The sequence below is a fragment of the Giraffa tippelskirchi genome, chromosome 6 (assembly GCF_054371585.1).
Source record: "Giraffa tippelskirchi isolate mGirTip1 chromosome 6, T2T-mGirTip1v1.2.pri, whole genome shotgun sequence".
Lineage (NCBI taxonomy): Eukaryota > Metazoa > Chordata > Mammalia > Artiodactyla > Giraffidae > Giraffa > Giraffa tippelskirchi.
Window position 1 is genome coordinate 176,966,044 of NC_137280.1, and position 25,379 is coordinate 176,991,422.

A 25,379-nucleotide genomic window follows, 5' to 3' on the forward strand; every position below is an offset into this window, starting at 1 on the left:
GTATAGTACTATACTGCAATAGGTTTATAATACTTTTCAAATAAATAATACAAAAAACAAGCACAAAAAATGTTTTTAATCTTGCAGTATAGTAAGACTAAAATGTCCAGTTAGCACAGCACAACAGCTGGTGTAGAAGGGCTGGCATCCAGCGAAGAGGCAAAAAGAATTACTGACTGGAGACAGAAGAGCTGAAGGATTGTCAGCGCCAGGAGACAGAGCAAGCTGCAATTTCACTCCCTCCGGACACCGATGGATCACACGCTTACACCTTTGAATGTCTGCAACTTGAAAGTGCGTACGTAGGGGACTTAATTTTGTACAGTTACATTGGGGTTAATGCTCCAAAATATGAATTTTGCTGGGGACATGATTCAGCCTATAACAGAAAGCCTGCCACATACAAGCAGTTTTCTCTGGAGGCTACCTCATTCTTAGAATTTCTCAGATGACTTGAGCTGAAGCAGAAGGTGAGAGCCCGCACGGCTGTGGTTAATAAGGTCCCAGGCGTTCCCATCTTGTTGCAAGGCCCCCTTGCTAGTCTTTGCCCAGACATGGAGAGCAGAGGCGGCCAGCACGTCCCCTGAAGCCACCACCACTTCCAAAACCCAGATCCAGAACCTCGAACATTTATAAGACGGGGGAGTGGGGAAGGGGCCACAGTTGGCCAGACCACAACCCAGGGTAGCAAAGGCCTGGAGCTGAGAACCAAAGACTTCTCTCAGAACACGTTCTTCAATTTCTCTGCTGCTCACCTCTCACCTGGAGAATGATCTAATGATGCCAGTCTCACAGGGCAGTCAGCACATTAGGTAAGATGATGCATGTAAATAGCTGGCCTTTGAGAATTCACGCTTCTGGTTTTCTGTTTTGGTAAAATGAGGACTAGTTCAAGGGCTCCTACTCTCCTTGCTCCACAGGACAGAGCGCCAATAAGGAGATGCTGCCAGTTGCTAATTTCATCTTTTCTAATCATACCCCTAAGGACCTTGGAAATACGATGGAGCCATTCTATATACTGTGAGGTGGACATGGGCCAAAACTTCAACTTGTACCAAAACACCACTTCAGCTGACCTCACATTCTGACTGGTAGACCATGCTGGAAAGGCTGGTTTTCATTCCAAACCCAAAGAAGGCAATGCCAAAGAATGTTCAAGCTACTGCACAATTGCACTCATTTCACATGCTAGCAAGGTCATGCTCAAAATCCTCCAAGCCAGGCTTCAGCAGTACGTGAACCGTGAACTTCCAGATGTTCAAGCTGGATTTAGAAAAGGCAGAGGAACCAGAGATCAAATTGCTAACTTCCATTGAATCACAGGGCTTCCCTCATAGCTCATTCAATAAAGAATCTGCCTGCAATGCAGGAGACCTGGGTTCAATACCTGGGTCGGGAAGATCCCCTGGAGAAGGAAATGACAACCCACTCCAGTATACTTGCCTGGAGAATCCGGTGGACAAAGGACCCTAATGGGCTACAGTCCATGGAGTCACAAGAGTTGGACATGACTTAGCAACTAAACTACTACTACTACTGCATCATAAAAAAAGCAAGAGAGTTCCAGAAAAACATCTACTTCTGTTTCATTGACTATATTAAAGCCTTTGACTGTGTGGATCACAACAAACTGTGGAAAATTCTTAAAGAGATGGGAATACCAGACCACCTGACCTGCCTCCTGAGAAACCTGTATGCAGGTCAGGAAGCAACAGAAGCAAACATGGAACAACAGACGGGTTCAAACTCGGGAAAGGAGTGTATCAATGCTGTATATTGTGGCTGTTTATTCAAATTATATGCAGAGTACATCATGCAAAATGCCAGGCTGGATGAAGCACAAGCTAGAATCAAGATTGCCTTGAGAAATGTCAATAACCTCAGATATGTAGATGACACCAACCATGTGGCAGAAAGAAAAGAGGAATTAAAGAGCCTCTTAATGAAGGTGAAAAAGGAGAGTGAAAAAGCTGGCTTAAAACTCGACATTCAAAAAACAAAGATCATGGCATCTGGTCCCATCACTTCATGGCAAATAGGAGGGGAAACAATAGAAACAGAGACAGACTATTTTTAGGCTCCAAAATCACTGCAGATGGTGACTGCAGCTATGAAATTAAAAGACGCCTGCTGCTCAGAAAAATTATGAAAAACCTAGACAGCATATTTCAGAGAAGGCAATGGCACCCCACTCCAGTACTCTTGCCTGGAAAATCCCATGGATGGAGGAGCCTGGTAGGCCACAGTCCATGGGGTTGCTAAGAGTCGGACACGACTGAGCGACTTCACTTTCACTTTTCCCTTTCATGCACTGGAGAAGGAAATGGCAACCCACTCCAGTATTCTTGCCTGGAGAATCCCAGGGACAGCGGAGCCTGGTGGGCTGCCGTCTATGGGGTCGCACAGAGTCGGACACGACTGAAGCGACTTAGCAGCAGCAGCAGACAGCGTATTAAAAAGCAGAGACGTTACTTTGCCAACAAAGGTCCGTCTAGTCAAGGCTATGGTTTTTCCAGTGGTCATGTATGGATGTGAGAGTTGGACTATAAAGAAAGCTGAGCGCTGAAGAATTGATGCTTTTGAACTGCGGTGTTGGAGGAGACTCTTGAGAGTCCCTTGGACTGCAAAGAGATCCAACCAGTCCATCCTGAAGGAAATTAGTCCTGAATATTCATTGGAAGGACTGATGCTGAAGCTGAAGCTCCAATACTTTGGCCACCTGATGCTAAGAGCTGACTCATTGGAAAAGACCCTGATGCTGGGAAAGATTGAGGGCAGGAGGAGAAGGGGACAACAGAGGATGAGATGGCTGGATGGCATCACGGACTCAATGGACATGGGTTTGGGTGGCCTCTGGGAGTTGGTGATGGACAGGGAGGCCTGGCGTGCCGTGGTCCATGGGGTCGCAAAGAGTCGGACACGACTGAGTGACTGAACAACAAGACCACGGGGGCATTTAAGAGCGAAGACCCACCATCCCCTGGAGGGCTGAGCACTTTCCTCCTCTGGAGAGAGTCCGCAGGTCCCTTACAGCAGACTAAGGAAAGGTTAGAGAATGCTTCTGTGATTTCACCATCAGGCCCTTCCTCCAGGTAACGCCACGCCGCTTCAGTCAGGGAGCTTCAGCTCAGCAGATCCTCTCAGGCGTGGGGACTGGGTCAGGGGCTTCGATGCTCTGCGGTGATTCTAGCTGCTTTTACTCTGAGGGACAGAGTTTCTTCAGACACAGTTTCAGGAGTGTCTTAGCGCGCCACCCACCCAGCCTAGTTCCAGAAACTCTGTAACCCGTTAGTCGCCAATGAAGTTGCTTGAGAATCAAACCGTTCTGCCGTGCCACCTGGCCGTTTGCCTGAGACAGAAACCATGGCAGCCTTGCCCCTGGCAGATACCTGCCGCCCCACACCAAAGGCAAGGGGGCTGTTTCAACAGCGGCGTCCCCGCCCACCCCACCCCCAGCCCCCAGAGGAGAGCCACCGCTGTCACGGCTCAGATCACCTAGAATCAGAGCCTGGCTGGCATTTACTCGTGAAAATAATCGACTGCTGAGTGCCCTCAGCAGAAGGGAGGTGAGAAAAGTAGGACAGCGCTGGGGAAGGGAACCAAGCCAGGGGCCCTTGACTGAGCACTGGGTCCAGCCCGGTGCCCAGCGTAAAGCGTGGACAGTGCCACTGAGCCGGAGGCAAGGCCACCTGCCTCAGGTCTTCTGTGTCTGTCAGTCTCTGGCCTCTGACTGCTTAAGAGGGCAACAGGAGTGCTGTAGTCTCAGCCGAATGGCTTCTGTTTCAAGTGAGTGACAGTCGCTCAGCCGTGTCTGACTCTTTGTGAGTCTATACAGTCCATGGGATCCTCCAGGCCAGAAGACTGGAGTGAGTATCATTCCCTTCTCCAGGGGAACTTCCCAACCCAGGAATCGAACCCAGCTCTCCCGCACTAGGTGGATTCTTTACCAGCTGAGCCACAACAGGCTTCCGTTTTGTGGAGGGGAATTCTACAGAGAAGGCGGTAGCCCACGCTCAGAGCAGCTGGCGACAGAGGGGATGTGGCACCTCTGTCACAGGACCCACCACGCAGTCATTCCTTCCCCCGATTTTGCTCGACACCGTGGTGAAGGACGCGTCCTCTGGATCTTTCAGGGGACACAGGGGCAAGGAAACCAGTGCCACATGCTTGAGTTGCTGTAATAGTTCTTCCTGTATCCCCAAGTCTTTGAAATCCTTCTTCTGCATGAACCCAAGAACTTCTGCCATCACCCCTTTGCTTACCGTAGGCCTAGACCACTACCCTAAATGGCCAGAAGGGAGGGAGGAAATGACTGTAGAAAGGGCTCAGACCCAGCGTAGTGTATGGCAAGTTCAAGGACGTGGAAGAAGTTCAGGGGCCCCGTGTAAAGACGGTGAGGGAGGAAAGAGCAAAGGCAAGCTAGAGATGTAGGTGGAGGCCATCTGGGGGTGCAGTTAAGGAGTTGGGCTTTATACAGCAGCAAGGGCGCTGAGCGTGCAAACAGCACGACCACGCTCTGCCTTCAGAACATTTCATTCTGGTTTATCTGTCAAGATAGGGATGGACTGAAGGGCAGCAACAATGGTCAAGGGGCAGACGGTCTGGATGCTGTTGTGGTCATCCGTGCAACCGATGACAGGATATTGGACTTGGGATTTAGTGTTGGCCATGGGGAGAGCAATCAGATCCAAGAGATTGTTAGCAGGGTATTTTTCAAACTACGGGTCTTGACTGATTAATGAGCGCAAATTTACATAGTGAGTCATGACTAGAATTGTTTTCATGAAATAGAACTAAGTAAAAGCTACCAGCGGGGAGGTTTACTCCATGTTCCTGGGTAGTTCCCATGTAGCCAGGAGGTATAAATGTTAATAAACTTGGTTTTTGCTTCTGTAAACAAATAAATAGAGAAATAAATGAAAATGAAAGCTTCCAGAGGACTTTGCATCTAAGAAGGGTCAGTAGTGCCCCCTGAAATGGTTGTTTCAGGCACGCGTGCGAGAGACTGCGTTACCTGGTGTGCTGAGCTGCCGCGTAGAGCGCATTTCTTCTTGCAGGCTACACGGAGGGTTTGAGACTGCAGAGTAGGAGCAAGACTTACAGAATCTGATGACTGATGGGCTGGGTGGACCGAGGGAGGGGCAGGAGGCGGGAGTGATGCCCCATTTTCAGGCACCGAGGTGGGGATGCCCGCTGCTCGGTGAGGAGATGGGGTAAACCATGGTGGATGGACTAATACAGGCTGCAAACTGTGTGGGGATGAGGGCCCTTGGGAGGCACTGTGCTCCCCAAAGAGGCCTCCTGGCAGAGCGAGCCGGCTCCCCTGCAGCCATTCCTGCCCTTCAGGGAAGGCATCGGCGCCGTCCGGGACCTGGGACTGGACCTCGGCCCCTGCCCAGGGCATCCCGTGCCCATCGGGGCTCTGCAAGGGAGGCCGTCTGTGGAGCCGGGCCAGGATTTGGGCCTCCTAATGCACAGCCTTTCTGGGGTGGTGGATGACCCCCGCGGAAGTCGCCCGAGGGTAAATGGCAGCGGCAACGTGTGCATCGCGCTGACACGTGCCTGCCAGGCGGCGCCGCCCACCTCCTCCTCTCGCGCCTTTGCAGGTTGCCTTTGTCGGCTTCTCCAAGCGGGAGCTGCTCTCCATCAGTCAGAACCAATGGCCCGTTGGGCTAAACACTCCCCCCTCCCAGCCCGCCGAGAGAAGGGGTTTCATGCCTGGGCGCCCTCCTGGCTCTCAGCGGCCACCACCCAGGGGGCGGCCGGCCCCCCGCCCCTCCCACACACGCCCTGCCTGCGCTGCAGACCCCCGCCTCCAGGCACTCATCTCCCACCTGAGGCTGTGGTTCCTCCGCAGAATTCAGATCTCTGCCTTTAAGGGATCAGAACTGCCCGACTTCTAGTCCTAATAGAGACAGTATCTGCTTTTCTGTGGTTAGCACTTCATGTATCCATTAAATCTTTTCATTAAATCTTTCTTTAGGAAACACATGCTTAACACCTCAGAGAAGGCAATGGCACCCCACTCCAGTACTCTTGCCTGGAAAATCCCATGGATGGAGGAGCCTGGTAGGCCACAGTCCATGGGGTCGCTAAGAGTCGGACACGACTGAGCGACTTCACTTTCACTTTTCCCTTTCATGCACTGGAGAAGGAAATGGCAACCCACTCCAGTATTCTTGCCTGGAGAATCCCAGGGACAGCGGAGCCTGGTGGGCTGCCGTCTATGGGGTCGCACAGAGTCGGACACGACTGAAGCGACTTAGCAGCAGCAGCAGCAGCTTAACACCTGCCTTATGGAGGCAAGATATTTCCAAAACAGTTTCGCATAGATTATCTGATAAAAGTTACTGCCTAAGGTTATGGGAAGAGGCTCTAAGGCCAGGCTGCCTAGGAATCAGCTCTGCTTGACTACTATTATTAGTGGCTTCCCTGGTGGCTCAGACAGTAAAGCGTCTGCCTACAATGCAGGAGACCCAGGGTCGATCCCTGGGTTGGAACAATCCCCTGGAGAAGGAAATGGCAGCCCACTCCAGTACTCTTGCCTGGAAAATCCCGTGGATGGAGGAACCTGGTAGGCTACAGTCCTGTGGGGTTGCAAAGAGTCGGACACGACCGAGTGACTTCACTTTCACTTTCAGAGCTGTGGGCAAGTCGGTCACTTATTTCTGTAAAAGGAGAACTATATGGGTGACATCCTCATAGGAGTGATATGAGAACTAAAAGAACTAATAGCTGTCTTACAACACTGCCTGGAACATGGTAGGTGCTCTTGTAAGTGATTGCCAGGCTCCTCTGTCCATGGAATTCTCCAGGCAAGAATACTAGAGTGGGTAGTCATCCCCTTCTCCAGGGGACCTTTCCGACTCAGAGATTGAACCCAGATCTCCTGCACTGCAGGCGGATTCTTTACCATTTAAGTCACCAGGCAAGCCCCTTGTAAGGGATACCTATTACTTATTATCATCATCATCTACACCATCATCATCACTACGTTCTTCAATATTTGAGTAATCCTGTGGGAGAAGGGCTTCCCTGATGGACCAGCTGGTAAAAGAATCTGCCTGCAATGCAGGAGACCCCGGTTTGATTCCTGGATCAGGAAGATCCCCTGGAGAAGGGAAAGGCTACCCACTCCAGTATTCTTGGGCTTCCCTTGTGGCTCAGCTGGTAAAGAATCTGCCTGCAATGCGGGAGACCTGGGTTCGATCCTTGGGTTGGGAAGATCCCCTGGAGAAGGAAATAGCAATCCAGTCCAGTACTCTGGCCTGGAGAATTCCATGGACTATAGAGTCCATGGGGTCACAAAGAGTCGACACGACTGAGTGACTTTCACTTTCACTACAGGAGAGAAGAGTAGACGTTATTCCACGGATTTTCTAGATGGATAAACTGAGCCTCAAAGCTGTAAAGATGTTAAGTGACTGACTCACAGCCCTGATGTCAGCAAGTATGTCCCAGCCCCAAGCCCTGTGCTCTTTCTACCTCCACAGATCTACAGCTTAGAAGGCTCTTTTACTCACTGACTGCAGTTGTCAGAAAGCTTTCAGCGTTCACCACTGCCAGCATGGTTTGCCCACCCGCTCTGTGCACCGTCTCCTCCTGTGGGCGGCATGGGGCACCCACACCCTGACGAGCTCTCCCAGGGGGCGTCTCCAGCAACACGGCTCCCAAAGGCTGCGCCCGTCACTCACAGGGGGACGGGGGCCACCACTGCCATTCCTGTAGGCGCTCCTGGGCCACCCGGGAGCAAGCGCGCCCCGGAGAAGGCGGCCGTCCAGTAAGCTGCAAGTCATTTCCCAGGGAGCCGGTGATACAGGAAGCTGAGGGTGTTAACATGAGCTCTCACCTCCCCTCCCGCAGCAGCGAGGGAGAGGGCGTGACCTCCGCCTTCCGCTCTGCCAGAGGGGGGGGCAGGGGAGGCCCAGGCGGGCCTTCCATGGGGAGCTTCTGAGCAAGACCCACCGGCCACGAGGCTCCAGGCCCGCTCCACCCCGGGGGGCCTGCTCCCAGCTCCCCAGAGTCACCTTGACAGCTTACGGTGAACGGGGTCGGATGGGTGATCTCTGAAGAAGATGTACCTTCGGGACCAGGGGCCAGGCTTGCTCACTCAGGCGCTTTTCTGCAGCAGAATTTTATTAAAGGGAGATAAGGCACAGAGGAAGCCGCTGACACAGACATCAGAAGGGACACGGAGAGTCCCCCCTCGCTAGTGTTAGCGAGGGACTTATATACTTTTTAAATTAGTTATTACAATAAATCAAAAGAATGTCTCAGGGTTGTAAAGATCCTACCAGATACACTCCCATAATTTACATTTTAAGATAACAGGATTAGCCATAAGGTTTTCAGGAAGGAGAAACTGTCCTCAAGCCGGATACATTGTTGTTATGTAATCCTTAGTACAGAGTTTAAACTGTGCTGTTTGTTGTGTGATAATCAGGTCCTGGCTTAAAGAAAACCGCGTTTTGTGTGGGTGTGACTAAGGAATGCAGAGAGAAAAAGATGCCTGTCCTTTCCTCCTCCTTGAGAATCTGAGAGCCCTACCTCCACTTCAAGAGCCCCAGACCCCTTTCTCCTCCTCGGGGACCCCAGGCTCCCTATCAACCTGTCTAGGAATTGACTCTCAGCCTTGTCTGGACAGACGGCCCAGTCTGCCCCCCTGTGCGTCCCCCGGGCCCCCATCGCTGCCTCCCTCCCTCTCCGTCCTCTCGCGGACAGACTTCTAGTTCTCCAACAGCCAGACTAGCTTCCCGAGGGCTGCCTGGGGTCGGCACCTTTGGTTCTGCACCCTGACTGATGTCACCCCTTTGCCTACCCCAGCCCTGGGTCCAGTGGGCTTCCTCAGTCCTCTCAGAGGTCATAGCCTCTCGTCAAGGGTGTACCCACCTGCGTGTGCTCAACACTGCCAGCCCACTGAGCTGGCTTCTGCCCCTGGCTTCCCTCTGCTGCTACCAGCCGTCCACTTCCTTTCAAGCCTGTCTCCTGAGTGACAGAGCTCATCAGTCTCCACGAGCCCACGGCGCAGGTACTAACGCGGCTGCCTGCCTACTGACAACAGCTGGAGGAGATACGTGAGGCCCTTGTTACGGGGTGGAAGGACGTTCACGTCAACAGAGATGCCCCAGATTTTACCCGAGCAGAGGAGTGGGTGCCGGTATTGGGAGCTGGAGTGAAAACACAGACCTGTACTTACAACATGCATCTCCCTGTTTTTTATACACATTCTTCTGACAAAACTTTGCTCATGCTACAAGAATCCTGAATATGTCCAAAGAAAAACAGCAGCACCCCAAACAAGAGTCAGACCCTCACTACTACTAGCACTCTGCCTGGGACACGCTCGTTCAATATGCTCGTGGTCGTGGGCCGGGAAGGCAGGGGCCCCTTCATGAGGGGCGTGACAAGGCTCAGGGGCTCACGTCCAGGCTCCTCAGGGTCAGCGGGGATGCCTCAGGGCTCCTGCTTTTCTGCTGAAGGAGGCTGGAAGAGGGCAGCGTCTGGGAGGTGACCGCTCAGCTCTTCTGCATCTCATTCCTCCCTGCAGCTTTGGGGGGGGGGTGACTGCGGACTCAGAACTCAGAGGACGCAGAGCTTTCCGGCCCAGGGACTTTCAAGCCTGTCTTCCAGCTACATTCAGATAAGGAGGTCCTTTAGGGAACCGAGAGCTCTGCGTGCAATATGCTTGGCTGTGGTTGGAATGGAACCCACAAAGAAACAACCTAGTAATGTTGCCCCAGATTTCAGTTCAGTCAGGTCAGTCGCTCGGTCGTGTCTGACGCTTTGTGACCCCATGGACCGCAGCACTCCAGGCCTCCCTGTCCATCACCAACTTCCAGAGTTTATTCAGACTCATGCCCATGAGTTGCTGATGCCATCCAGCCATCTCATCCTCTGTCATCCCCTTCTCCTCCTGCCCCCAATCCTTCCCAGCATCAGGGTCTTTTCCAATGAGTCAGCTCTTCCCATCAGGTGGCCAAAGTATTGGAGCTTCAGCTTCAACATCAGTCCTTCCAGTGAATATTAGGACTGATCTCCTTTAGGATGGACTGGTTGGATCTCCTTGCAGTCCAAGGGACTCTCAAGAGTCTTCTCCAACACCACAGTTCAAAAGCATCAATTCTGTGCTCAGCTTTCTTTAAGTCCAACTCTCACATCCATACATGACCACTGGAAAAACCATAGCCCTGACTAGACGGACCTTTGTTGGCAAAGTAATGTCTCTGCTTTTTAATATGCTGTCTAGGTTGGTCATAGCTTTCCTTCCAAGGAGTAAGAGTCTTTTCATTTCATGGCTGCAGTCACCATCTGCAGTGATTTTAGCCCAGATTTACCTGTTTATTTTTGGCCATATCTACCCTAATCCTTCTATTAAAACAAAATGGTATTGTTTTTGGTTTTATCAACCCTGGACCTGCCTCTGTTCTCTGGACCAGACTCAGCTGATTCTGATATTCCTAAGATGAGCTGGAAGTCACAGGACATGGACAGATGCTGTCAGGGTGCTTTCCCTCCTTCACTCTGTCAGGTGAGTGTCTGCAGGGCCCCTGGCGTCCTGCCTTCCCCGTCAGGCCCCCCAGGACTGGGGCTGCGGCCGCGGGTGGGCCGCTTTCCCCGGCGCCCTCCGGTCTCAGCCATGGACCCACGAGCACGCACAGGCTCGGCTCTGACACTGGGAAACTGAGGGCCGCTTGTGTGCCCAGTTCTTTCACGGGGACATAAGTAAGTGCTGACGATTTCTACCCCAGGGGTGCCAGGAGGGACTTCAGAGATGCTACCTCTGTCCCCCCACCTCGCGGTGAGGCACCCTGTCCTCAGGGAAGAGGTGCACAGGCCTGGGTTTCTTTTGTTTCCAGAAGGAGAGAATCCCCAGGGCGTCAATCCTGGCAGCATAAGAGGCGCCTCAGGTCCCCATGGAGGGACTGTGGGACGTGGCGTACTGGAGCGAGAGGTTTCTCCATGCAAGAAAGTTTTCTCCTTCCTGAGTCCTTTGCCTCCAGCAGGATTCACTTCAGAACTGAACACGGAGCCACAGATCTGAGCTGATGCTTCGGAGTAACGCGGTGTTGAATTCGGCCATACCAGGCTCAAAGGGGGAGGCACCCTTTGCCTGGAGCAGAAATTCTGTGCTTTCAGGTTCCCGGGTTTCCCAAATGACGGCAGAAGCTCCGGATTTATAGACACGGTCTCTGTCTCCGCAGCCCCTCCCTTAGCTGTTTTTGGCCGCTTGCTGAGGACCAGAAGCAAAATTACATTTTAAAACCAGCCATTAGCTTATGGCTGCTGAGAAGATTTGTTAATTAAGTCAGACTTTTTCCTTTCTTGATCAATGCCGATCTGGCTTATCCTGAGAATGGACAGTTACCCAATGACCCGCCTTCTAATCGCAGCCTCCATGTCCTGTAACAATTCAGCTTGTTTCATTGATCAGGTAGCAGCTATTAAGCTGGCACGTGGGCTCTTGCAGAACAGATTTAATCTGGCCTGCATGTGATTAAAGCCCTCACCAAAGCCGGGGCCAGGTGTGCCTTTGTGACTTAGAGGGCCCTCAGGAGTCATCGCAGCGTGACAGGTAGCAAGGCCCTGCATGGTGAAGTTGAAGCTACAAGTCCTCTCTCCAGTGTTTGGAGCCTCCCATGTGTACGATGGGACAAATGTATCCTAGAAACACCAAATTCCTGGTCCTCACCTCCTTGAGAAAAATTTCTAGAAGTGCATTTCTCAGGTGAAAGGGGTAGTTCCTTACACATCTGATGATTTACTGATTACAGAACAACCACAAAAATCAGAATATAAATATCACCAAAAAATAACAGTGGGAAAATACTGAGTTCCCTTTGTAAATTTAGATTTCATAAAGGTAAATTTCTTAGGAATCACAATATGATTCCATAATAATTTTATAGGAACCTTTAAAACAATTCCTATGTCTTCAAGCATTTGTGTTCCTAAAATTTACTTAATAAATCTCTCATATTTTAAAAAAATGTTTAATTAGAATGGAACTGTAGACTGCAATTCATTCATAGAGAGTAATCACTTCCCCTGTCCTTGGGGATTAAATGATGTTGCTAAAGGCTTTCTAATTACCAAGGGAAAAAAAATCTGTTATCTGTGTCATTAGCTTTCACCTCAACCTTGCAAAAGGAGAAAATGCAATTAATTCATTTGCAATAAGAATCCTGAAATTCTAAGTAGGAAGCCAAAAATACGTCCAATATTTTATTGGGTGTAGGTGATGTACAATGTAAATATAAATTATTTATAAATGGACTGCACTGTATTTGCAATGAGGAACACTGGACCCCTTGTCCAAGACCATGCAAACGAGGAAGGAGGTACCTGAGCATAAGAGGCCTGAGAAGCCGGCAGGGAGAGTCGGTGTCAGGATTTCTGCCTCGACTCCACATAAACTACCTAGGAAGCTGTGCAAAGGGAGCTGAGACCCAAAATACATGCTCAAAACTGTTGAAATACAAAATATTAAAACATACAAAAATATTTTTAAAAGGCTGCCCTCTCTCTCCAGAGAAGAGGATCAGGTCCACTGTTGTGGAATCATGCTTTGAGTCTTCTTCAGGCAACATTCGAGTTGGAGTCAGATGAAATGCCCGCACTTCCTTATCTGAAACCAGAAATGACAACACACCAAGAATGTTTATAAAATCACAATATGACAATATTCTTTACAAAAAAATTGAGTAACAATTATAGTTTTCTTTCTCTAAGTCAATACTATACAGCAAAGTAGAGGCGAATATAAAGGCAATGTGCTGTGCTTAGCCATTCAGTCATGTCCGACTCTCTGTGACCCCATGGGCTGCAGCCCGCCAGGCTCCTCTGTCCATGGGACTCTCCAGGCAAGAACACTGGAGTGGGTTGCCACGCCCCCTCCAGGGGATCTTCCCAACCTAGGGATTGAACCCAGATCTCCTGCATTGATTGTACAGGGTTATATATTTGGAAAAGCCTCTTTGCATTTCAAAATCGTGCCACCTACACATATAACCAGCAAAACTGAATTTAGGTTAAATGGATAAGATGCAGCATCTGACTGAAGGGTTACAGTAGGTGAGAAACACGTATTCATTAGGAGGCCACGGCCGTATTCTCTGCTTGTTATGAGGAGACACACGAAGGTGCAGATAAGAAACGCGACGCCCAGAGCCGTCCACAGGCTCACGTCCAGTCATCCTTCGGGAATTCCACGAAATCCTCCCAGATTGCCTCCTTTCTAGGAAAATTGCGTTGCTGTTTACACGAGCTCCTTTCTCTCCCTGACGCGTCCCTGTTGGCAATCACTGGCACAGAATATCACGTTTTCCTCCCTCGACTCAAATCCAGCTCAGAGGCAGGCTGGAGACAAGTGACACAGTCACCCAGGACAGAAATTTCTGGCTGAGTTTCCTGGCCCACAGCAACCTGAGAAGATCCCTGACCCTAAGAAAGGTCTCTGCTCAGAGACCTCCCTTGACCAGAGACCTCCTTTTCCATTCATTTTGCTTTCCCAGGTTTTTAAGTCTATGCCATGAATGACCTTGAGTGGCAATCACTGCAAAGAACCTGAAACAAGCTGATTTCTGCATTGTTCACAGACAGTCTGGAATCACCCTGACAGATGTCATCTATTACTGAACTGAGCGTGTTTGCTTGAGGCTGCAGGCTCCCAGGGTAGAGGGGTGAGGGACTGGCCGTTGGGAGGGTGGAGCTGCAGCTGGGTCCCTGGTGGGCAGATCGGCTCCACTGCCCATCGGAGGCTTTGTGGACACACGGCCTCAGGAATCTCACGAGCAGAGGGCACTCCTGTCCTGGCTCTGTAAGGCGGGGAACTGTCCAGAGAGAGACAGAGGAGAGAGCACCCCACACCCACTCTAGAAAAGGGGCCCCCTTTACCTTCTCTCTCCGATTCCCCCGAGGTGAGAACCGACCTGGTGACTCTCCCACCACCGTCTGGCACCTCACCCCGCCCTAAAGTCCTCAGTGTGTGTTAAGACGAGGTTACCGAGGTCTCATCTGCCCACAGGAAAGTCCACGCCACGCCCATCCCCAGCACCTGCAAAGTTCTGATCTGTCTTCTGCTCCTATAATTTTGCCGCTTTGTATCTGACTCCTTTCGCTTGACAGAACACTTGGAAGACTCATCCGTGCGGTCGTACCCGTCAGGATTCCATGTCTTCTTATTGCAGAGACGCGTTTCCTGGAATGACCGTTCCACAGTTTATTGGTTTGCAGCTGATGAACAGTTTGGTTCTTCCCAGCGTGGGGACATTGTGACTAATGCTGCCTTGCAGGTCTTTTGGGGGACATGTGTGTTTAGCTCTTTCTCTTGGGTAATAACTCAGGAGTAGAGTTGCTGGGTCATGTTAATTTTGTAAGAACTTGCTCATTGGCTCCCAAAGTGGCTGGACCAGCTCGCATTCCCATCAGCAATGTAAGAGCCCTGGTCACTTTGCATAGCTGCCAGAACAAGGTATCGTTCATTTAATCAGGTTTAGATGCGTTAGTGTGTGACCTGTGGCACAGAGCAGTGAGGACGAAGACCATCTCCTTAGCTTCCTCCAGCTGAGGCAGCTTCCTTGGGGTCTCTGCGAGGGGTCTGCATGTTTGTGTCCCGCCACAGTCCCCATACTGAAACCTTAATGCCCAATTTGATGGTATTAGGAGGTGGTATTGAGAGGTACAGCCCCCAGAAATGGAAACAGTGCTCATATAAAAGAGACCCCACACAGCTCCCCAGTCCCCCTGCCCTGGAGACCCGGTGAGAAGTCGGCCGTCTGCAGCCAGCGAGCTTCGGAACTTCACCAGACTCTCGGTACTACGATCTCGACCCCCAACCTCCAAAACTGCAAGAAAGAAATGCTTGGTGTTTATAAGCCCCCCGGTTCGTGCCCAGCTCTTTGAGACCCCGTGGACGGTAGCCTGCCAGGCTCCTCCGTCCATGGGATTCTCCAGGCAACAATACTGGAGTGGGTTGCCGTGCCCTTCTCCAGGGGACCTTCCCGACCCAGGGACTGAACCTGGGTCTCCCGCATTGTAGGCAGATTCTTTACCATCTGAGCCCCCAGGGAGGCCCCATAAGCCGCCCAGCGTACAGTGATTTTGTTACAGCAGTCGAATGGACTAAGACAGGCTCTTTTCTCTCCGCTTGGGGACCTCGTTCCCACCGCTCTGGGGCCCAAGATGCAGACACCTCTTTGTCTACGCCGCTGGCATCTCCCCTGCTGCCACCCCGGCCTCTCTCAGCCCGAGCACTTCCTCCCCTTGCCACCGGTGCCTGAGCAGCAGGAAGCAAACCTCAACCAGTGAAAGACAGGGAGCTGATGGATGAGCATCACGGCGTCCTCGCTGCCCTCCACCGAGGTGGACGCCTGGCGTGGGTGCCACGCTGTCCCCAGGATCCCGGCAGAGCTGCGCCTTGGCTCCCTGCCATACACCCTTCAGGCCTCTTTCTCTTCCCTCTGCACATCCCCACTTCCTGCTGCCTCCTGTGTCAGCCATCAAATAGCCTACATGCATTTAAGTTTGTCTCAGAGTCAGCTACAGGAGGAACCCAAATGAAAACAGCTTTTCTCTGCATTCTTCGGGACAGCCTGGCCCATCTGTCTAAAGCACAAACCAAATCCTTTTCAGAGGAAGCCCCGGCCGACACCAATGAGCAGAAGACAGACTCTGGCAGCCTGGTACTAGGCTCCTCCGAGTCATCCACTCCGAGCCCTCTGGACCGCCTCTCATCCACCACGCTTCCAGGAGACTTCAGGTCCAGTTGTTTGTAAAATTCACAGCTAAATCTAATTGCACTTAAGAGCATTCGCTGGGTCTGATATGATGTGTTCACAGCAAGCCAGGTAGCTTCTGAGTCTCCAACATAAGTGGCTGCGGACGGACCACATTTAGATCAAGCCATCAGTGACCTTCACCATAGTGGAAACCAAAGCAACAGTTTACATACGTGGGATTCAGCCAAGTACTTTCCTAAACCCAATAGCTGGGAATATTTTACCTAATGGACTGGTGGAATGCTTTAAGAAAATTAGAAAAGAGTCTTACAATGAGAGTCAGTCTAGTATCAGATCAAACTCACTCTGGAGGATCCACTTTAGGAACCCAGGGCACTTTTCACACAACTCCACCAGTCTGCTCAGACACGGCTTGAGCCCTCACTACCCACAGACTGTGTCACAGGGTTCTCAATGCCCTGCATTCTTGCTCTAGCCTTTGGTCCATCACAAATAACGTAATTTACTTATTTACTAAGCTCACGGCTTATTGTCCATCAACCCCCAAGCCTCACCATGAGGGCAGGGGTGTTTGCCTCTTCATGTCTCTTCCAATTACTGAGAAAATGCCAAGCACATTGCTGTTCAGTCGCTCAGTCGTGTCCAACTCTGCCCTGGACCGCAGCGCGCCAGGCCTCCCTGTCCATCACCAGCTACCAGAGTTTACCCAAACCCATGTCCATCAAGTCAGTGATGCCATCCAGCCATCTCATCCTCTGTCGTCCCCTTATCCTCCTGCCCTCAATCTTCCCCAGCATCAGGGTCTTTTCAAATGAGTCAGCTCTTCGCATCAGGTGGCCAAAGTATTGGAGTTTCAGCCTCAACATCAGTCCTTCCAATGAACACCCAGGACTGATCTCCTTTAGGATGGACTGGTTGGATCTCCTTGCAGCCCAAGGGACTCTCAAGGGTCTTCTCCAACACCACAGTTCAAAAGCATCCATTCTTCAGTGCTCAGCTTTCTTTACGGTCCAACTCTCACATCCATACATGACTCCTGGAAAAAACCATAGCCTTGACTATATGGATGAATAAATGAATGAAAGTGAGGTGATTATAAAGAAGTAAACATGTATTAATTATCAGCAAGTTTCAGCTGGTTGTCTTTGCTTTTCAGAGAAAATGTCTACAGCTCTATTTCCTACCTTCATGCTTTTCGTATCTCAGTGGGAAATTGGCCCTTAGAAAAGAGATTTGAGAGCTTCAATACCCAGCAGCCGTAACGGTGACAAAGGACTGGGTGGTGGGCAGCTTTGGAAAGGAGGAGTTGGAGGGTAGGGGGTCAGGAGACGGTGAGGGGGCAGGCCCAGCCTCACACACGGGGCCACGCAGGAGTGACCCGTTCAACACGGACCCTGGGTTTTCTGGTAGAAACGCCCCCTCGGGGACGTTCTCTGGGGATGCAGCATTTCCCTTGAGCTGCGGTGGGCTTCAGTCCCGCTCGTGGAGTGAGCAGGAAGGCAGGAGACCTTGCAACCTCCTTCAGTCCAGAGGACAGCCAGTCTGGGGAAGGGCGCGCCGCCGGAAGCGAGCCTGCGCTACGGGACCGACAAGCGCTCATCCAAAATCTGCCCTCGCCCCTCAGCGCTCTGGGCTGCAGCCCCCCAGTCTCAGCCGCCCAGAGCTGAGAACAGAAACCGCACAGGGCAGGGGGGTGGGCCAGCCTTCGTGCAGCGGCTTGTCCGTGCCAGGCCTGGGTTGGGTCGTGGGAAACACGAGACACAGCATTGCCTCGAGAGGCTTCTCCCAGAGGGACAGGACAGCTGTGCAGGCAGACGACCAGTGCGCAGCCCACGACACGCGACAGCGGGCGCAGGCCGAGTACTGAGAGCCTGCTTCTAGCTGGGAGAACCAGGGACGCTTTCGCGGAGGAGGCGGGATCTTAGGGGGTTACCGAGAAGTCCCTTCCTGACAGAGGAGACCGCAGGAGACGGGCAGACTGGGAAGGGAAACTGAGGCAGACCTGCCATCCAGCAAACTACGCGGCACCCCCGTCCAGCAAACGCGGCACCCCCATCCAGCAAAGTACGTGGCACCCCCAATCAGCGAAGTACGCGGCACCCTTCAGGAGCAAAACAGGCAACTAAGGACAGGGAGGAAAGTCATGTTTAAACTGGGGAGATCCGGAGTCCAGTCTCAGGGCTGAGCTTTATTCCGGGAGCAATGACAAGTCATGGGCTGTTTCTCAGCAGGGGTTTAAGTGGACAGAGGCAGTCCTCCCTTAGCTCCTGAGAAGGAAGACTAAAAGCAACCCCCTGGGAAGGAGGCTGCACCACTCTGGACTGTTCTTGGCTCCAGCTACTGTGACAGAGATCAGAAGGCAAGAGGGAACATTACAGAAGCCCAGGCGACCGCTCTCTGCCCCAGGGTCACAAAGCCCAGGCCTTTCTCCCGACCTCCCTGCGGCACGTGGCCACAGGTCACAGGGATGCAGAACGTGCCTCTAGGCCCTGGAGAAATGGCCCTCGTGGATCTGAAATTTATCTTCGCTAAATAGATTTTCTACCTCAAATTGTTTCTGCCAGCCTGCCACTTTCTTTTTCTGGCTTTACATTAAGTCAAATTGTTGTTGTTGTTGTTGTTTTAAATACAACCTTTAAAAGGAGACATAATAGACACGCAGAGTGAAAAATAGCAGAAGGGAGCTGTAGATCATATTTCTAAAAGTAGTAAGATGGAACAGTCACATCCATTTCAGAATCCCGGTCACACAGGCATCATCGAACGTCTGATTAGACTGTCCTCTTCAAGAAATAAATCTAGATGATGACGGTCCTGTACTCTGTGTGTGTCACCGTGATGACGGTCCTGTACTCTGTGTGTGTGTCACCGTGATGACGGTCCTGTACTCTGTGTGTGTGTGTCACTGTGATGACAGTCCTGTGGCTCTCTGTGTGATGACGGTCCTGTACTCTTTGTGTGTGTCTCCGTGGTGACGGTCCTGTACTCTCTGTGTGATGACGGTCCTGTACTCTCTCTCTCTGTGTGTGTCACCATGGTGACGGTCCTGTACTTTCTGTGTCACCGTGGTGATGGTCCTGTACTCTGTCTGTGTCACCGTGATGACGGTCCTGTGGCTGTCTGTGTCACCGTGATGACGGTCCTGTGGCTCTGTGTGTGATGATGGTCCTGTACTCTCTCTCTGTGTGTGTCACCATGGTAACGGTCCTGTACTCTCTGTGTCACCGTGATGACGGTCCTGTACTCTCTGTCTGTGTCACCGTGATGACGGTCCTGTGGCTCTCTGTGTGATGACGGTCCTGTACTCTTTGTGTGATGACGGTCCTGTACTCTCTGTGTGGTGACGGTCCTGTACTCTCTGTGTGTGTCTCCGTGGTGACGGTCCTGTACTCTCTGTGTGATGACGGTCCTGTGGCTCTCTGTGTGTCACCGTGATGTCACCGTGGGCCTGACTTTTTCAGGGGTTACAGGGCACAAGGAGAAAAACCGGTTTAAAAATAACTTGCTGTCATTTTTCAATTTCCAGATAAAACTGGTTACTTGGCTCAGAAAGTACTGTGCAAGAGATAAATCATTTCTAAGGAACATTGAGCTACTATTAAATTTTTCCTTTATGTGATAGACATTCTGACTTTGAAGATAAATATATACTTTACAAATAAAAGTATAGCAGAAGCATTTGTTCTCCCAATGTTGACAAGAAAACATGCTGAAAGGAGCATGCCATCTGTCCTCCTGCTGTGTGTTGGTATGCCCATCCCTTTGTATGCACCTACACGCCTCGATGTACGTCACGTATTAATAACAGACAGGGTGACAGATGCTCCCGTTTCTGCAGCTTTTGGAAAAATTTAACAGATTGGATTTAGCTGTTCTGTGATTATACTGTCTCATGTTGAGCAACCACCGTGCACCAAGGCTGTTCTCTGAGGAGCCGGAGCGAAGCACCAACTGTGACTTTCTACACGGCCTGAGGGCACCAGCCGTGCAGCCATAAAGCCAGGAAGGCTGTCAGCTCAGGCACTGTAACAGGATACCACAGGCCGGCGGCCCGGTGGGGTGTAAACAGGAGGAATTTCCTTCTCACCATTCTTGGAGGCTGGAGAGCCTGAGATCAGGGCTCTGGCAGATTTGAGTCTGGAAGGAACCCATTTCCTGGCTCATAAACAGCCTCGTATCGCCGTGTCCTCATGGAGTGGAAGCGGGGGAGAGAGCTCGGTGGGATTTCTTTTATAAGGGCGCCGATTCCACTGGCAAGGGCCCTACTTCCTGGCCTCCGCACCTCCCAACGCCCTCATCTCCAAGTACCAATGCAGGATTAGGTTTCAACATATGAGTCTAGGGGAGAGAGATACAACCATTTAGCCTATAGAGAAGGCATAGTAGTTTGCTTGGCTTCCTTAACTTTTTTGTTCCCTCTTCTACGAAAACCAATCTGGCCTTAAAAGGCATCTTTATTTTTTTAATTTCTATAGATTTTGACTAACAAACATGTGCAGAAATACCTTCATTCTTAATTAAAAATAAAATATCGTGTGTGTCTGTGCATGTTGGCGTGCTCACACACACACACACACACACACACACCGATGTTGAGATTGCCTTTTCCTTAAAGATTTTTACCTAAAATTCACAGAACCAACCCAGTACTCGAGGCAAGAATCCAACTTGAATGTGCAGAAATGCTTCATTCTTCATTATACACAGACACACACGAGGGTGCTAAGATTGCCTTTTTCCTTGAAGACATTTAGCTCCAGTTCTCAGGTCAGAACCATCCCAGGACTTGAGGTGAAATCCAGTTTCACTGTGCCTGCAACCCATCTTCACATTTGTTTCAGTAACTCCACTCAATTCTACTCACACACATCTTTGTCTTTTCACAGTACGTCTTTGGAGTATTTTCAATTAGTTGAAAAGCAAAGCTAAAAAGCTGTATTATTTTAATACAATTACCAGGCAGAAGCACAGGCTATGTCTATTGTTGAAAATTTATAGACCTGGTTTGACAACTTTGCCTCTCCACAATGTGGAGGAAATATTTCACAATGTGTTATGGGATTCAGGCTCATCATGTAGCATTAAAGCATTTATTAGCTTACACCGACGGTCCTCTGTTTACAGCAATCATAGTTTTATTTTCCTTTTAGTATAAACACCTCTGATGAGGTGTAATGTATCCTGCAGTTAAGGGTGACACTTCCCTGCTTCTCTTCCACCTTGTCTGACCTTTTACGCATTTGCTGAATCCCTTTGTGCTGTGGGACTTGAACAGCCCTTCCTGCGGCATGATGAATCCAGTCAACGGTGTGTCCTGGAGGAGAGGGAAGCACTGACGTTCCAGGCGAGGGCAGGGAACGAAGGAGCTCAGGCCAGCGGAGCTGTGCGTGTCACCAGGAATATCGCGCAAGACTGACGGCCTCAACAAGCGTGGCCTCCAGGGGACCACGTTCCAAACACTCGCACCGCTCCAGGCAGTGTCCGAAGAGTCTAGAAGCTCTGGCACGTGAAGACTAAAGAAGGTACTGAGGGGCTTCTCTACTCCCCACGCCCCCATCACAATGGCCAGTGAAATGAGAGAGAAAACTGGTCTCGAGACCAGTTCCTGGGAACAGAGTCAGGATGAGAGTGGGAGAGGCAGGAGGGGCTGATGCTCGCCTTGCAGCGTCAGGGCGTAGCCTGGGCCTGGATCTGTCCTCTGGAGGGGACTCCACGGCACTGACATTTCCATGGGGAACCCCAGACCTTCTTTTCTGCTGGAGGCTGAAGCCGGCCCAGACCAGCAGTTCTTGATGCTGACCCTGCTTTAGAATCATTTAAAGACATTGTTTCAAACTAAAGATTCCTGGGCCCTAAACCAGACTTACTAATCAGAATATCCAAGGGCTAGGCCCTAAATATTTGTCCTTTTATAAACTCCCCAGGTGGCTCAGATGTGCAGCCAACATTGGGAGCTACTCATAACAACACTAAGATGCCATTCCAAACCAAACTTCCACTCAAACAGCCACAGCACTATGATAGCAGTGACGATAATAATCGCTTTGTCATCAGATACCTGCTTCTCTTTCCCTGCCTAAATTTTGCTCTCCTTGGTCGTGGATCAGTCAGGATCTCTCCAAGGGTGGCAGACTGACAATGTGCACATACCCCCTTCCAAGTAATACTTCAGCTCAGTTCAGTCGCTCAGTCATGTCCGATTCTTTGCAACCCTGTGGACTGCAGCACGCCAGGCCTCCCTGTCCATCACCAACTCCCGGAGCCCACCCAAACCCATGTCCATTGAGTCGGTGACGCCATCCAACCATCTCATCCTCTGTCGTCCCCTTCTACCGCCTTCAATCTTTCCCAGTGTCAGGGTAGGAGGGGCAAAATTGCATTTAGAATCAAACCCCATACCTGCCAGAAATGCTCAGAAGTAATATTTATTTGCGAAAAAATCTTGTATTTCCCATAATATGAATAAAGGCATGAAATGAAGCAGGAAGGTATTTTTTAGGGAATTGTATGCTGTTAACCTACAGTCATCTGAAAGTTTATTTTCTTATAGAAGGTAAACAGCTGGCCTCAGTTCCTCCTGAGAATAGTGCAAGATGAACGAGTTTGCCTTAGACACGAAGGCACGCACCTTTTCACTGAAGGTCCTCACACCTGGAATATGTTTCTGAGAGTACACGCATCCCTTGTAGGAATTTCTGGAAACCATGTGGGTTCCTATGTGCTCATGAGGACTGTGTTTTGTTTACCAGTCAGAGGCTCTTCCAGCCCTAAACCATGTGTTAACTTTAAGCCCCCAGTGTACCTGCAGTTTTGCTTGCTTTCTCAGGTAGAGCATAGTGTCTCTCTGGGAGAAGGTGAGTCTGCATCTGAGGGGGGCTGTAACCAGCGGCGGGGCCCAGGGCCTGGCTTTAATTTTCCCGAGCTTTACTTCCATTGTTTCTCTTTGAAACCAGGGCACAACAAGGTGACTGGACTTCTGTAATTGCTTTTTTATTCATTTATTATCTTAACTCTCTTTTTCATGATGAGAGAATTAAATTTGTTTGATTGGTTCAAGGATCTTATCATCAATGCCTAGAACCTTGGCTGAATGAACAAATCAGCAAAATGATTCATTTGAAAGCTGGGAGATCGGCGGCCAACTTATGGGTGCTTCTTACTTGCCCCGCACAGACTCAGCTTGCACTAGGTCGGCCTGGCCGAACACAAGGTTCCCTCCCCTCCGGGGAGAGAAACCCCAGAACCCTGACACCCCCGGAGTGATGAGCATGTTGGAGCTGTGGTCTGTGAGCTGTACTTGCTTGGGGCGAGGTCGCTTGGTGGACGTCATTAGCCAAAGGACACTAAACCCCCATCCTGCAGGACGCCGGGAAGGTGGCAGGGAAACATGATGAGCAAAGTGAGGAAGGGCTGTTCACTATGCAAAATATCTGGGTTCTCCACGGCAGTGTCCAAGAAGCTCCATGCTGCGAAATCAGGGAAGTGTCTACTGAGCTAGGGTCCGTGGAGAACAATTTCCCAGGCCAACCAATAAGATGTCTTTTCATCTCCTTATTTTGCTTTTTCTATTATCTTTATTGGTAACATTCTCTTCTTTGGACACATCAGTGAAAAATATTTTACTGCTTCTTCCTATAGGCATTCTGATTTGTTAAGCCTACCTTGGCCATTTCTAGGGCTGTATTTGATAGAGAAGACCCTGTCTTCATGAGAGTTAGTGCAAGGTGGTTCCTGAAAGCCAGGAGGGGGATGATTTGGATAGGCTGTTCCAGGTAACCTGTCCTCCTGGGGAGCTGCCAACTGGCCTTGACCACGCCAGCTCATAGTATCTCTGGATCCAACAGTCTACAATTCACACTTAAGCAAGAAACAGTGGAGTGAATGTCTTATAATTTTTTAACCTAGAATTTCTTCTGCCACCCACCACCTAAACATGACAGACCAAATCTTCTGAAGAGTTTTCAACACCCACAGCCTGGCAACTCAGAATAGGAAAAAAATCATGTACAATATACACTTTAAAAGTATTTTTACTTTCTTCCATGAAGTGACATTTTGTCTTACTCTTCTTGAAAACATTTAACTGTCAGCGATGGCTCACGTCTGCTAAATTCTGCAATTTCTCTAAACAACCTGCTTAGTTCTTTGAGACAATGGAGAGCTTTATCGTAACTTGTTTGCCCAAGTTACACAGGCGCAGAGCCATTAGGTGTGATTGTGAAACAGTGGAGGTTTACCAAGGGAAATGCTAGGATCTGCTCCCCTCAAACCAAAAAGAGCCCAAGTCCTTCTCTAGAATAGGATATGTTCAGATCCATCTGACGTGGTATCAGTGTCCTTGGGGAAGAAATGGCAGATACAGAGCTGATAATTTGAGGGTTTTTTTTTAATGGACTATTCACAACGGTGTGGGCAGGGTAACGGGAGCCGGTGGAGACATTTGCAGGACCAGCAACAGCAGGGAGGCACTACCTCGGCCTTAGACGGATGAGCAGTCCCAGGGCCCCAGAAAGAGCAGCTGTACAAAAAGAACCTCCTAGTCCAGACCTCACTGCCTTTCCCCCAGTGGCTCCCATCAGCTCAACTCGTCAGAAGCCAGATAAGGACCCTGCTGATTTGGCCTCCTAGACCTCAGGGCAGGATGGAGAAAGACGGACAAGAGATTCCAGGGCAAATGAAAGAAATGCAGGAAACGGGGATTAGAGAGGCAGAGGTGACCGACCAAATGCTCCAGTTTATCTCTTTGTTCATTCTTTCATTCATCAGGCAGGCGTCGTTAAGCACCTTCTCTAGATTCCCAAGCACCTTCTCTCTGGGAGCTCAGCTCCAAGCAGTAGCACTGAAAAGAGGGAAGGTCAGCAGGGGCCCTGAGGGAAGGGCGTGGGTGGGAGGATAAGAGGGTTTTAATAGGCCTTCTCCAGTAGTCAAGTACAGATGTGAGAGCTGACCAAAAAGAAGGCTGAGTGCTGAAGAATGGATGCTTTTGAACTGTGGTGTTGGAGAAGACTCTTGAGAGTCCCTTGGACTGCAAGGAGATCCAAACAGTCCATCCTAAAGGAGATCAGTCCTGGGTGTTCATTGGAAAGACTGATGCTGAAGCTGAAACTCCAATACTTTGGCCACCCGATGCGAAGAACTGACTCATTGGAAAAGACCCTGATGCTGGGAAAGATTGAGGGCAGGAGGCAAAGGGGACGACAGGATGAGATGGCTGGACGGCATCACCTACTCGATGGACATGGGTTTGAGCAAGCTCCGGAATATAGTGAAGGACAGAGGAGCCTGGTGGGCTGCAGTCCATGCGGCCGCAGAGTTGGGCATGACTGAGTGACTGAGCACCCCCAGGACCTGGGCTGGGCTGGGCTGGGGAGGGGTAGTCCTGCGGCCCTCAGCCCCCACTTCAGCACCTCTGGGTAACAAGCTGACCTAGTAACGAACGTCTCGGTGAATCCCAGGACTATATAAAACTAAATACATATACCGCTTTTTATTGAGTGCTTGGAGTGTGTCAGGCATTTTACATATAATATCTCACTGAAGCCTTATGATAGCATTGCTGAGATGGATGTTATTTTCCACATTTTATGGATGATGATAAATGAAACTCCAAGAGGTAGCGTGTCCTAAGATAACACATCTAAT

General features: G+C 50.4%; 1 protein-coding gene across 2 annotated transcripts in view; it reads right to left on the minus strand.

Annotated features, from left to right (window-relative positions):
- Positions 1-12,195: 12,195 nt before the first annotated feature.
- Positions 12,196-25,379, minus strand: part of PJA2 (praja ring finger ubiquitin ligase 2) — a 128,742-nt gene continuing 115,558 nt past the window's right edge. For both annotated transcript variants that reach the window (XM_081505354.1, XM_081505356.1), the window contains exon 11: positions 12,196-12,625. The gene's annotated coding sequence lies outside the window, so the exon portion shown is untranslated. The remainder of the gene's footprint in view (positions 12,626-25,379) is intronic.